The sequence below is a fragment of the Trematomus bernacchii genome, unplaced genomic scaffold, assembly GCF_902827165.1.
Source record: "Trematomus bernacchii unplaced genomic scaffold, fTreBer1.1, whole genome shotgun sequence".
NCBI classification, from domain to species: Eukaryota; Metazoa; Chordata; class Actinopteri; order Perciformes; family Nototheniidae; genus Trematomus; species Trematomus bernacchii.
In genome coordinates, this window is record NW_022987531.1 from 937,072 (window position 1) to 949,927 (window position 12,856).

General features: G+C 45.5%; 1 long non-coding RNA gene across 1 annotated transcript; it reads right to left on the reverse strand.

The window, feature by feature from the left end:
- Window positions 1-641: 641 nt before the first annotated feature.
- LOC117476103 lies at window positions 642-1,705 on the reverse strand. The gene is made up of 4 exons (XR_004555239.1): window positions 1,634-1,705; window positions 1,216-1,307; window positions 793-903; window positions 642-677 (listed from the first exon to the last, which is right to left on the reverse strand). It is a non-coding gene; the product is annotated as an uncharacterized LOC117476103 (long non-coding RNA).
- Between the last annotated feature and the right edge of the window lie 11,151 nt (window positions 1,706-12,856).

A 12,856-nucleotide genomic window follows, 5' to 3' on the forward strand; every position in this document is an offset into this window, starting at 1 on the left:
GGTAGTCCATGGATCCATTGCTCTTAATTTCCAGTTGTAAAGAGAACCAACCGTAATGTGTTCAAGTAGATGTCCTTTCCAAAGGAATCTGATGGTAACATTGGGTCAATATTAGCATTAAGGTGTTCCATCTGTTGATCACTCAGAGGACTCCGGGTGACAGGAACAACTATTCCTGAGTGTTCCTCACGCAGATGACCACTGGCCTCCCAGTCAATGTAGGGGATCTGTAATCTCTGTGTCACAAAAAACAAAACAGTTTTTTTTAAATATGTATACTTTTCTTCCGCTGTTATGTACCGTTATAATTGTATACAAAAGAAGAATAAAGAAGTATCACTACATTCCTATGCATTTATTCCTCCATGCACATATCCCATACAAATTATGATGTTATTACCTCAACATCATCAGGATCATGAATGGGACTATGCAGTTCTCCCATTGCCCACATCTGATTTGGAGTCATGTTCTGCTCAGTCCTTAAAGGATGGTTGTCCCAGCCATCACGGAACACTTTCAGGCTGTGTTGAAGACGTGGCAGGAACACATAGTGGCAACAGAATAAATGGGTACTGTTGCTGGGATCCAAATGCCCTTCATCCTCCAGTGAGTGCAGGACAATGTAGAAGATGCTAGTGACTGCCATCCAGACATCTCTCCACAACCGTTCAATGCTAGTGTTATACAAAATTAAATAATGGGGTTTAGATTTCAACATTTTCAGCACAGCATGTGGAAAAAAATATAAAAATATTTCAATGTATACAAAAATCAAAAGACGTGCCCTACCGTTGATTGTGCACACTTTTGCCTGAAATGAAGCTGCCACTGTTAGGCCCACGCACAGTCAACATGAGCTCCGCCACCCCACAATTCTCCACACCATGGTCTGCTCTCACTCTAAAGAAAAGTAATCTTCATGAAATGTACAAGTTATCATTTCATGTAAAAAGGATTCTAAAAAGCAGGTATTACAAAAACCACCCATTTGATTTTGTTAGAGGAAGGATAGATTAATATTGCTGACTAATCAAGATAACAGGTTAGGTGAATATATTCGACAATACGACATACAGTTCCCCATAACCTCAATCAGTAACCTGTTCTGTGTGATTACGGCATTTGGTTCACCATCTGTCACTTTAAATGTAGGGTTCTGCCACCAGGTGGTGCTACTGTTACCTCACCTCCACTTTAGACATATATTTGTACCTGAGTGGGTATCCAAACTGTTGGACAGACTCTCTGAAGAATGCCAGTGTAGTAGAAGAACAGTTGTCATTTGATGTTCCAAGGTACATGATCTATATCAGGGAGACACAATCAATTCATTTATTTATTTTTAAAGCTGAAAGGAATACTAATAGCGGTCAGATTATTGAAGTCGGAGAGGTTTGGTGTAGTACATAATGTGTGGATTTGCTGTTAACTGGATAAAAACATTAGCATTTCTCATATGTATATAAATGTGTGTGTGTGTGTGTGTGTGTGTGTGTGTGTGTGTGTGTGTGTGTGTGTGTGTGTGTGTGTGTGTGTGTGTGTGTGTGTGTGTGTGTGTGTGTGTGTGTGTGTGTGTGTGTGTGTGTGTGTGTGTGTGTACGTCTATAGATTTTTAAGTATTGTAACACACCTTTCTGGAGAAGCCATCAATGCCTCAAAAAATGACAATGTTGTAACTGTAAAAAGAAAAAAACAATTGAAGCATATGTTTAAATAAATCCCAATATTACTTACAAAAACGTATCCTGACCATAGCAATGGCAAATAAACACAACATTGAATTTCTATAAATAATCACTTCGAACTTACCGGATAAGTTTATGGTTGGTATCTATGTGCACCAGATATTTGGGACACGGTACAGAATATGTGCGTCTTACCACACAACCCAAACGTGTTAGTCTTGGCAAAACACCAAGAGTGTCTACACGGTGCATTGATGCCCTGACCCGGTCCCACTGTACTCTGTGTCCTTGTGTGAGAAGAGCCCCTTTCACCAAGCGGTATCCAGAATTAGGCATTGTTGTCTTGATGGTTGACACCATTTCGACAGACAGACAGATGGATATCATAGATGGATATCATAGATGGATAGACAGATAGATGGATAGATAGATAGATGGATAGATAGATAGATAGACAGACAGACAGAAAGACAGACAGACAGACAGACAGACAGACAGACAGACAGACAGACAGACAGACAGACAGACAGATATGATAGACAGATAGATACAGATAGACAGAAAGATAGATAGATAGATAGATAGATAGATAGATAGATAGATAGATAGATAGATAGATAGATAGATAGATAGATAGATAGACAGACAGACAGAAAGACAGACAGACAGACAGACAGACAGACAGACAGACAGATATGATAGACAGATATGATAGACAGATAGATACAGATAGACAGAAAGATAGATAGATAGATAGATATCATAGATAGATACTTCATTCATCCCAAATTGTGAAATGTGTGGAAACAAGTATAAACATAATAACATGAAACACAAATGAAAGCAATAGACAGGAATATATGCATATACAGTAGAAAGGACACGATGAATATTATAACATTTAATGTAGCCTTACTATGAAGGCTGACCTAAATACGGTGCTTTTCTACAGATTACTTTATTACTGCACTGGTAAAGTAAAATTAGGCCGATTAATAAAATGTGAAGTGCTTTGTAACTTTGACTGAATACACAAAAAACAATGAAGAAAGAGTTTCCTCTGGGCTGCTTCGCTGCCAGCTGCTCCCCCGGGACCGAAGTGGCGTAGCCTGTACTTCAACATCAATGCCTACGAAAGTGCTCGATATATGCTGTATTGAACCAATAAACTAACACAAACTAACTGTATCACCATAACATGATGATGATGATGATGGTGATAAAGAATGCATCTAACGTTTCGCTGTTCATTATAATAAAAAAACAGAGCATTAAACAAGCCATCATGCTCTTACTTTGAAATCATGCGGAAATGTCGTCATCAGCAGGCCATCACGTGGTTTCCGAAAATAACCGAGTTACACGAGTAGATTTTAGCTGAGACCAGAGGAAAGTTTGTCTCAAAATTCCGTGTGTGTAAAAAGACGATCCACAAGCAGAAATGTGAGATCCACGAGCAGAGAGTTGAGATCCACAAGCGCATTTTTGGTCGACAAATACAAAATGGATTCACAAATGCCTGATCGAAAGTTGTAAATGTTAAAGAGATATTCACAGATCTTTTTTTTATTTGTGAACATATTTAGCGCAGATCCGTTTTACATTTGCAAATTTATTTGTGAGTTTGCAAATCTTTTAAATGCATTTGTGGATTGTGTTTTACATTTCCAAATCACATATTTACACACAAATAATTTTTATGTTCACACAAATAATTATGAGACATATCTATGCCCATACGGCGGGAGCAAAACACACACTTCAAGTCAGATCACCACCCTTAGCTATTTTAATTACCTCTCAAACTACCTAAACTAGTTATAAATATGTTTATTTTTACTGTCGGGTTTACTTACTGGATCAGCTGCTGCATGAGGAAGCATGAAGATTTAAACTTTAACACACATTGACCGGCGAAAAACTTTGCGCGGTTCCCTCCGCCCCCACCGCGGAGAATAAACAGAAGTGCAGCCATGACAACCATTCTTCTTCGCTGCTTTTGTGGAGGAAGTTGCTGCTTTTGTGGAGGAAGTTACAGCGCCACGTACAGGTTCGGCATATGTACTGCAGCTTTTCCAGCGGTTGGATGTAAACGGAGCCGTCTCGTGGAGCTCGACACAATCCGGTGTATATTGCGTGTGGGCGGAAGGTTTTTTGCGGTTGCATTTGCGTTACTCCGATGCGTTTTGCCGTATGGGTTCCCGTGGAGCTGGGGCCTAAGTGCTGTTCCAAACCAACGAGTGTGGAGCGGTGTGGAGGGGGAGTGGGCTATTAAGCCCTCAAACAGCGAGTCTGCATCGGTGCTGACTTGAGACCGGTCTCTACCAAGCCCCCAGGAAGTGCGCCGGACTCAGATGAAAATATTCGTGCTGGCCAAACGGCGGTACTACACTTCCTTTTGGTTGCCAGGCCCGGAAACACTTTTTCCCATTGACTTACATGGGGAAAGAGTGGTCTGTAAATCGTTGGATAATTTTTTTTAAACTAAATAAACTACCCAGTATGAACACTTGTATAGCCCTTATTAAAAACATTCATTCCTCAAGTTGTAAAAATGTGCTAATAACGTTATTCTGAGAGTTATTTCCCTCTGCATTATGAACGCGCATCTAACCCACAGGACCGCGCCGCCCGGCACGTTCATGTTACGTGTTCAGCACTACATGCGTTTATCTTTACCCATGGATGCACAATAAGAACGGACCCATATCGCCTTACTGCCAGCCCACGGAGCTGTAATAATGGATATATTGCACATGTTTGCTGTAATTCATCATTTGTAAAATATTATACTACATGGGCTGTATGATTAAATCTTGTACCGTAAATGTTGTATTAAATAAAGTTAATATTACCGACGTAGATTAACGTCCCTGTAGCTTCTTATTGCACTAAGAAGCTTATTGCACTGTATATATATACATATATACATATATATATATATATATATATATATATATATATATATATATATATATATATATATATATATATATATATATATATATATATATACAGTGCAATAATTCTTTCATGCTAAATGAAGCTCTGTTGCTTGGATATCACTAGATCCTGTTACAGCGTAATATAAAAGTACATAACGATTGATGTGTAAATTAGCATAATTACTAGCTAACCGCTAGCTGCTAACTGCCGCCTCGTTAATATCAAATCTATCATAATAACAACCCATTACCATGCTGTCATGAACGTGCGGTGCTGTTACGTGTACGCAAATTGACGTGCTTGATGTGAACGAGCATTTTGGGGGGCATGGTTAAAGTTGCGCATGCGCTATGAGCGCACATACGGGTACTTCTCAGGCATGCCGGGTAATCTGTGACGTTTCGCTCTCTCAAAAGTTGGGCCATTTTATCATCATGCGCGAATGAGCAACTCTCATAGGAATGAATGAGGCCCCGCCTCCCACGCTGTATCCAGTTCTTATCATACATCCATGGGGTGTTTCTCAATCGCGAGTACGCTTGCTTGGTAGCACATGTCTGCCGAGCATCTTGCTTCAGAAGCGAGTCAAGAATACTTCCTGGCATTCAGAAAACGAAGTGTGGAACACGCTAGCAAGTGTGCAGGTGTGCGTCATATGAGAGGCCCCGCCTTACATCTTCCGCCACATATTTGGGGAAATTGGTCCGTGCGCAAAGCATTGTGGGGATTTTAAGACCGCGAAGTCTACTCATGTGCAGCCTCGATATTTCTCCAAACGGAGTACGCCGGGCTCGGTAGATTTCCAAGTATGCTGGAGATTGGAACAGTACTTCGGCGGCACTCGATGACGTAGTATGCTTGAAATAGTGGCTCTGAAGCAGCTTTACTCGCGATTGAGAAACACCCATGGTCTCTACCTGACCGGAGTCACGCTGTGTGTGTCCGTCAGGAAACACGCTGTTTACAAGTAGTTCCCGCAAACATCCACTGATAAATTGCGATGTTAACAACCTCATGATAACCTCATATTTTTTTAACTTAGGATCATACCTGTGTTTAGTCTAGAAAAAGGTAAATGTGTGCATTTTATTATAAAGTTGTGTATATTTACAGACTGTTGCAAAAACTAAGAAGCTTATGAACATCAGGTTTAAAACTAAAAGAGCTTTACAAAAAAGTAACACAATGAAAGATGTTTGGAGTTTTATTTGAGTTATTAATTTACATTTTTTGTCTAAGAGATGCTGATTTGAAACCGTTGTTACATACAGTTACGGCATTTCCTGTTTCTGCCGGAGAGAGGGGAGGCCGTCCCAAAGCTTGCCGCTGTATTTACTCCCTCCATCTGACAGGAGGGAGCCTCATTCAGCTGCGAGTGTGGCTACAGACGGAGTTCACTCCGCCACGGAGGGGTAGGGTCGAGGGAGTGGTTTGGGATTGGGCCTAAGTGTTGATAGAAATCAACACGTAATGAAATAAGACCCCACGGTTTGATGATTGATAGGTGTGTGGGCTGTCTTTCATTTTGACACACAGAACAATGGGGGCTATCCACCCTTATCCACAATGTAAAGTAATTCACACAGCCTCTTCCCTCTTCTCTCTGTGAGGAGCAGCAGGTTCAGCTTTCAGAACAAAGTCACAAAAAACAAAAATGGCATTCATTTTTTTAAATGTGTAGTAATAGATTTATTTATTTTTCTTCTCAAGAGAGTACCAGAATGTGTATTTTATGTTAGTATTTCAAAAAATCTCCTGGGGGAGAATCCCCCCTGCAGGGGTCGGGTTTTCAGCATGTCAACTCTTTCACCTGTGGGGAAATTGCAGGATTGGCTCCAGGTCGCCCTTTTTATTTACTACAAGACAAATGTGCCTTTTTATTTCATACAGTTCAATTTGGATTGAGACAGGGAAATAATCTAAACCTCACGCGTGACGTTTCACTGTCAAGGGGGGCGATATAGCGTGGATGTAATTACATTGCAAATACTGACTTGAGCCCCACCACTGTATGGGTTAGCCCTACCATAGATTACCCAACACAAATACTCTGGAGCCGCCACTGGCCTGATGGATCCGATTCCATTCAGAAAACACGCATTTTAAAAGCTTTTCACCTGCCGTCTTGTCTGCAGACTTGTCAAAGCATTAATTCGTGGTTTTTACTAACCGGTATCAGTATGTAGTTACTTCGGCATCACTTTGAAACGTGTATTACAATTAAATCACGGTCAATATGTTCATTTTGTTGTAGTTGGTATCTCCCATAGGATTTACATGGAGATACGCCCCGCCCCCTCTCCAGCGCGTCCTGTTTGAATGACAGGAGCAAACACAGCTGACAGCCGCGGTGAAACTTGAGCGATTAGAGCGATGCGAATATTGGGTAGTCTACCATAGTATTTACATGGAGATAAGCCCCTTAAAAACCATGAATTAATAAAGCATTCATTCATGGTTTTTTCGCATCGCTCTAATCGCTCGAGTTTCACTGCAGCTGTCAGTGTTTACTCCTGTCATTCAAACAAGACGTGCTGGAGAGGGGGCGGATCGATCAGGCTAAACTAACCTGTAGCTGCTCCGTCCACACTCACAACAGCGTCATACAGACATAAATAAAGCAGCGACTGTATTCGCCATGACATAGACAGTCTGTGGTTTGTACTTGTTTAACTTTTGTCCAGTTTCTGAACAGATATGAGGAGCTGTGAGCTCTGAGTGTGTGCTAACAGCTAACGGTTGATGTGTTGGGACATGAAGCGTCATTTCTTGACTGGCAGCAAAAACAACCAATCACAGCAGTGCTTCTCTGGCTGGCTCTGTCCAATCACAAACAAGAAGTGTTCTCCCTAAAGGAATACCCTTTCCGTCCAATGTGAAATGCTGTAGTGTTTTCTGAAATGCTGTGGTGTTTTGTGAAATGCTGTGGTGTCTTGCACTTCCGGGCCACCGTAACAGATGGACCTAGCAGTGTTTTTTGAGGATGAGGTTGGCAAATTATCCTGCAAACTTTTATGTTTTCTTGGAGAGTGGATGAGGGCTCATGGTAGGCTGCTCTTTCATGGGCACGCCGGGAAGTTACAGATAAGCCCTGGTTAAGGAGCTCACTGCCTGAATTTTTAAGGGACTTTGTGACTCCTCCCGATAAACTGCACGCCTGCTTTAAACCTCGAGACCCAGCAGCCATGGTTCCGGCTCCAGTTCCGGCCCAAGAAGCCATTGCTCCGGCTCCAGTACCGGCCCCAGCAGCCATGGTCCAGGCCCCGGTTCCGGCTCCAGTTCCGGCTCAAGCAGCCATGGTTCCAGCTCCAGTTCCGGCTCCCCGGCCTACTCCAGCCCCTCGTGTCCTGTCGGCGTTCCGGCCTACTCCTTGTCCTGTTCTATCTCACACAGGCTCCGCCCTCTCCTGGACTCTATGGGTACTACTCTCATCAATGATACACAAGCGCTCACACACTGAAGTTTTATAAACGTAGCCGGCCAATCAGGGCGAGCCTACCTGAATGCGCGTGCAGGCCGCACAGTATATAAGGCAGCTACACCTCCTGACTGTCATTCTTTTCTCTTCAGCGAGCGAGACAACACCTGACCAGAAAAGCATTAAAAAAAAAAAAAAAAAAAAAAAAAAGTAAAAAGTATCTTACCTCCAGGCAAGCAAATGGGGTCGCCACTGCAGGAAACCCGTGCATGTCCCTCATGCCCGGCTTAATAACGGGCACTGATCCCCACCAGCTCTGTTTCGAGAGCTCGAGGTGGTGGACGTGGGAGACCAGAATATGGTCGAGGCGACGCCACCAACGTTCGCCATCCCAGCCGTGCGGGTTATGGCTCCGTTTGCTGAGGAGGAAGAAGATTACTTTGTCCCCCCACCACTGCCGCCAAAGCCGGCCACCTCCGCCAGGGGTTTTACGGTCTGGCCCGCCCCGCACAACCGGCTTGCGTCTCGCCCCCGTTGCCAGATATCTTGCAGTGTGTTGAAGCGTCGTGGCAACAGCCACTGAAAACGAGAGCTCCGGTGGCAGGAATGGTAGGCATTCTGAGGGTGCGGGGCTGCACGGAGACCTCATATCCCGGCGTGCCCCCCCTCGATGAGAGCCTGGCACAGGCAGCAGGCTGGGCGGATAACCTCTGCCCCCGCTGCCGCATGACAGGGAAAACGCTGGAATATTTTGATAGAATATTCCGGCTTGGAGCGGATGGCCGCGGCTGCAAATGACACGGGTGTGTTGGGCATCTCGCTGATTACTCCTCCACAAGATGCCCCCCACCTCATCGGCCAAATTAATAACCTGATCCATGGTGTGGCAGCCGCTGCTGGCCGGGTGATGTCCCTGGCCTCGCCACGACTGGCTGGGACTCCCGGCATTCTCCAAAACAAGTGACCATGATGATCTCCTGGGAGCCCCCGTGTCTACGGGGGGCTCTTTGGATCGATAGCCTCGGTCACGCAGCGTTTCAAAAGCAGCACCATTGTGAGCACACTCGCCACTCTCGCTGTAAACTCCAGTAGAGGAGCCAGCGGATGGGAGCGCTCACATGAGTGTAATAAACCGCAGGAAGTTTTATGGGGAATGGAAGCTTGGCTGTGTACTGACAGAATGAAGGACACTGGGACTGGGTTACTCACTCCAGTTCTGCAGCGTCCCTCCTCCATTCAGGGGTGTAAGAGAGGTAAATCTATCATCCCAGGAGGAGATAGGTTTCCTTTCAACAGAAATTCAGGCCCTGTTGCAAAAAACAGGCTGTGTCTGTCGTGCACTCTCAGAAAGAGAAAGCGCCCCCGCGAGAGTTGGCGCGGTGCGTTCAAGGACCTCCACGGAGGCTCGGTCCTTTCCATGTTGGCCCCATGGACCAATCTTCCTTTTATGGAAGGTTTGGCGGCGGAGAGGGCCACCAGAGAGTACCACAGCTTCTTAGCTGTGGCTCCACAGCTGCTTGCATGTCCCATAACACAGTTTTATGGGGAATGGAAGCTTGGCTGTGTACTGACCAGCGACGTGCAGTCAGTGGAGGCAGGGGAGGCAGAGCCTCACCTGTCATACTCCAATGTAACGGGAAAACAATTAAAGAAAAACTAAATAATAATAATAATAAAATGTCTCCACTGATCTTGTGTAAATGTGATTTCTGTATGATTCCAATCGCATTTTATAGTCAAAATCAGCAAATTTGCCGAGCTCCGCTACGGGAGCGATGAGAAGTGAGGCAGGCACGAGCACTGCCTCACGTAAGCCCACAGTAACTTGCTGGAGCGCGGGCACTAATTTAGCGCGGCCACTTATTTTGTGAGCGCGCTCAAGCCATTTACTGTGGGGTGAGGTGAGGCACAGATGAGCTCTGCCTCAATTCAGAATGCGTCACCCCACAGAAACTGTCTGGAAAGCGGGCCCTAAGCGCATGCCTGTTACCATCTCACTGTAGGTCACCAATGTAATGTTTGTAGATCCCTTTATTACATTTATCCTCGCCATCCATAGTCTCTAAATAACTTATTTCACGTATATATGATATTTAGGCTCGCTGGTCTCATCGTACAACGGCAATGAAAAAAGCACCAGGAGAGGCAGCCATAACCTCTGCCGCACTGAAGGGGGCGCACGTGAGCCCACAGGTTCTTGTTGCTACTGTTATTCTACCGCAAACAACAAACTAGACTTTTGAAACTACAGGAAGATAAGGAGGACTTTTACAAAACAGTAATAGAGATTGTTGTCCAGAAGGATAGCATGGACTTATATTCATCTTCAAGTCAAGGTAAGACCACAACTGTAATGAAAATGGGATCTTAAGGCCCCTACACACCAGGCCGATATCGGCCGTCTTGCGTTGTTGGGCGAAAACGGGTTCCTTGTCGCCCAAAATCAATTTGGTGTGTCCCGAACCCTCGGCCGTGACACTTATTTGGCCTTTCACGATCGACACCCGGCCGATTCAACATGTTGAATCGGCCGGGTGTCGGACACAAGCTATCGGGCCAAGAAACCACTCTGATCAGCTGTTCAGCTAGCAAATGAGAAGCGAAACGGAAGTGAGGGACGTAAACAAACGATTTAAAAAGGCACAAGACAGCAGCTAAACACCAGCAGGTGATACTTAAAGACATCAAACATAGCCCTTAAATGTCCTCTCTTACCTCCCACACATAGCAGGGACATCTCTGATATCGGCGGGAGCGTCCCCGGCTGTCCTCTGCTGAGAGCTCCGTGATTTGTTTGGTCAAGTCCGGTTTTTCATCTCATCGTAAATTTAGCAAGAAGTGGCCATTATTACATTGCTGACTCAATAAACTACACACCCGCCAGAACACTGCGATCATCAGATGCAGGTCTATTAACTGTGATTTTATAGTATGTCTGCACTTTATGTGCTCATTTCATCATTCATGTATTTTTATATTCTAAAACATGTTTTCGATGGAACGCACATGCTATTTGTTTGTTTATATCAGTCTGTTCTTCTTCTCTGTCTTCCGGTTGTTGCCTATTTTGAATGACGAATACACACTGCCGCCGCCTGCTGGTAAGGAGAGTTATTGCCACTCACGCATGCGCAGTTCGTACGTGCTCGGCTGAAGTAAAGCGGTGTACACACGGCCAAGACGCAGGAGAACTCGTCGATGGATCTGTCGGTGTCGGATGTCGGCGAGTTCTCTGGTGACTGCCTGGTGTGTAGGGGCCTTTACTTAGAAAGAACAATCCAATATTTCAATTTTGGGTATCCTTTTGTTGATCGGTCTGTTTAAAATTAATCATAGCATCAGACTAAAAAAGCTTTTGAAAATAACAGAATATTTCGATTAAGGTCAAAATAGGCTATAATATTTGTAAATCTGACTCTGAAAGAGTCAGTGCCTCACCAGCCATGAACCTCACCGCACGTCACTGGTACTGACAGAATGGGTGGACAGGACACTGGGAATGGGTTACTCACTCCAGTTCTGCAGCGTCCCTCCTCCATTCAGGGCTGCAAAAAGTTCCACATGTTAAACAAAGTGGAACTGGTGCAGCCGGGCGATTGGTTCACAACCATCGACCTGAAGGACGCTTACTTTCATGTCGAAATTGCTCCAAAACACAGGAAGTATTTGCGTTGTGCCTTCGAGTACAACAGATTACCGCTTGGCTACTCCCTGTCCCCACGCACATTCAGTGTATGCCCCCATTGAGAGCGAGGTGTACGCCCTCATCGAGAGAGAGGTGTATGCCCCATCGAGAAGGAGGGCAGGCTACGTGCCACTCTATTAGAGAACAGACAGACGTCCCTGCTTCAGGCAGTTTGCAGACTGAACGTTGGTGCGAGGAAAGGAGTCTAGAGCCTCTGTCCAGTACATTGGGCTCTATTCTATCCTATCTATAGCTACTGGTGGACAAGGGGCTTGCTCATGCCACAGTCAAGGTGTATGCAGCAGCCATCTCGTCCTGTCATCAGGGATTTGGCGGCAGACCAGTCTTTCGCCAACCGCTTATGAAGCGTTTTTTGCATAGAGTCCAGTAGAGGGCGGAGCCTGTGTGAGATAGAATGATAGGTTACATATTGTAACCCTAGTTCTATAAACACCGGCGGACTACCTAGGGGCCCTGTCTTTCCAATGCCGCTCGCTGAAGAGGGTGTAGGATGACAGTCAGGAGGTGTAGCTGCCTTATATACTGTGCGGCCTGCGCGCGCATTCAGGTAGGCTCGCCCTGATTGGCCGGCTACGTTTATACAACTTCAGTGTGTGAACGGTCGCGTATCATTTATGAGAGTAGTACCCATAGAGTCCAGTAGAGGGCTCCGCCTGTGTTTATAGAACTAGGGTTACAATACGTAACCTATCGTTTTGTCGGGGGTCCTGCCAACTCCATGTCCTGTCCCGTTGGGGGTCCCGCCTACTACTATCCTGCCGGGAGTCCTGCCAACCCCATGTCCTGTCCTGTTGGAGGTCCCGCCGACACCTATTCTGCCGGGGGTCCTGCCAACTCCATGTCTTGTTCCGTTGGGGGTTCCGCTGGGGGTCCTGCCAACCCCATGTCCTGTTCCGTTGGGGGTCCCGCCAACACCTGTTCCGCTGAGGGTCCTGCCAACACCATGTCCTGTCCCGTTGGGGGTCCCGCCGACACCTGTTCCGCTGGGGGTCCTGCCAACCCCATGTCCTGTTCCGTTGGGGGTCCCGCCGACACCTGTCCTGCCGGGGGTCCTGCCAACTCGTTGTCCTGCTCCGTTGGAGGTCCAGCCGACACCTG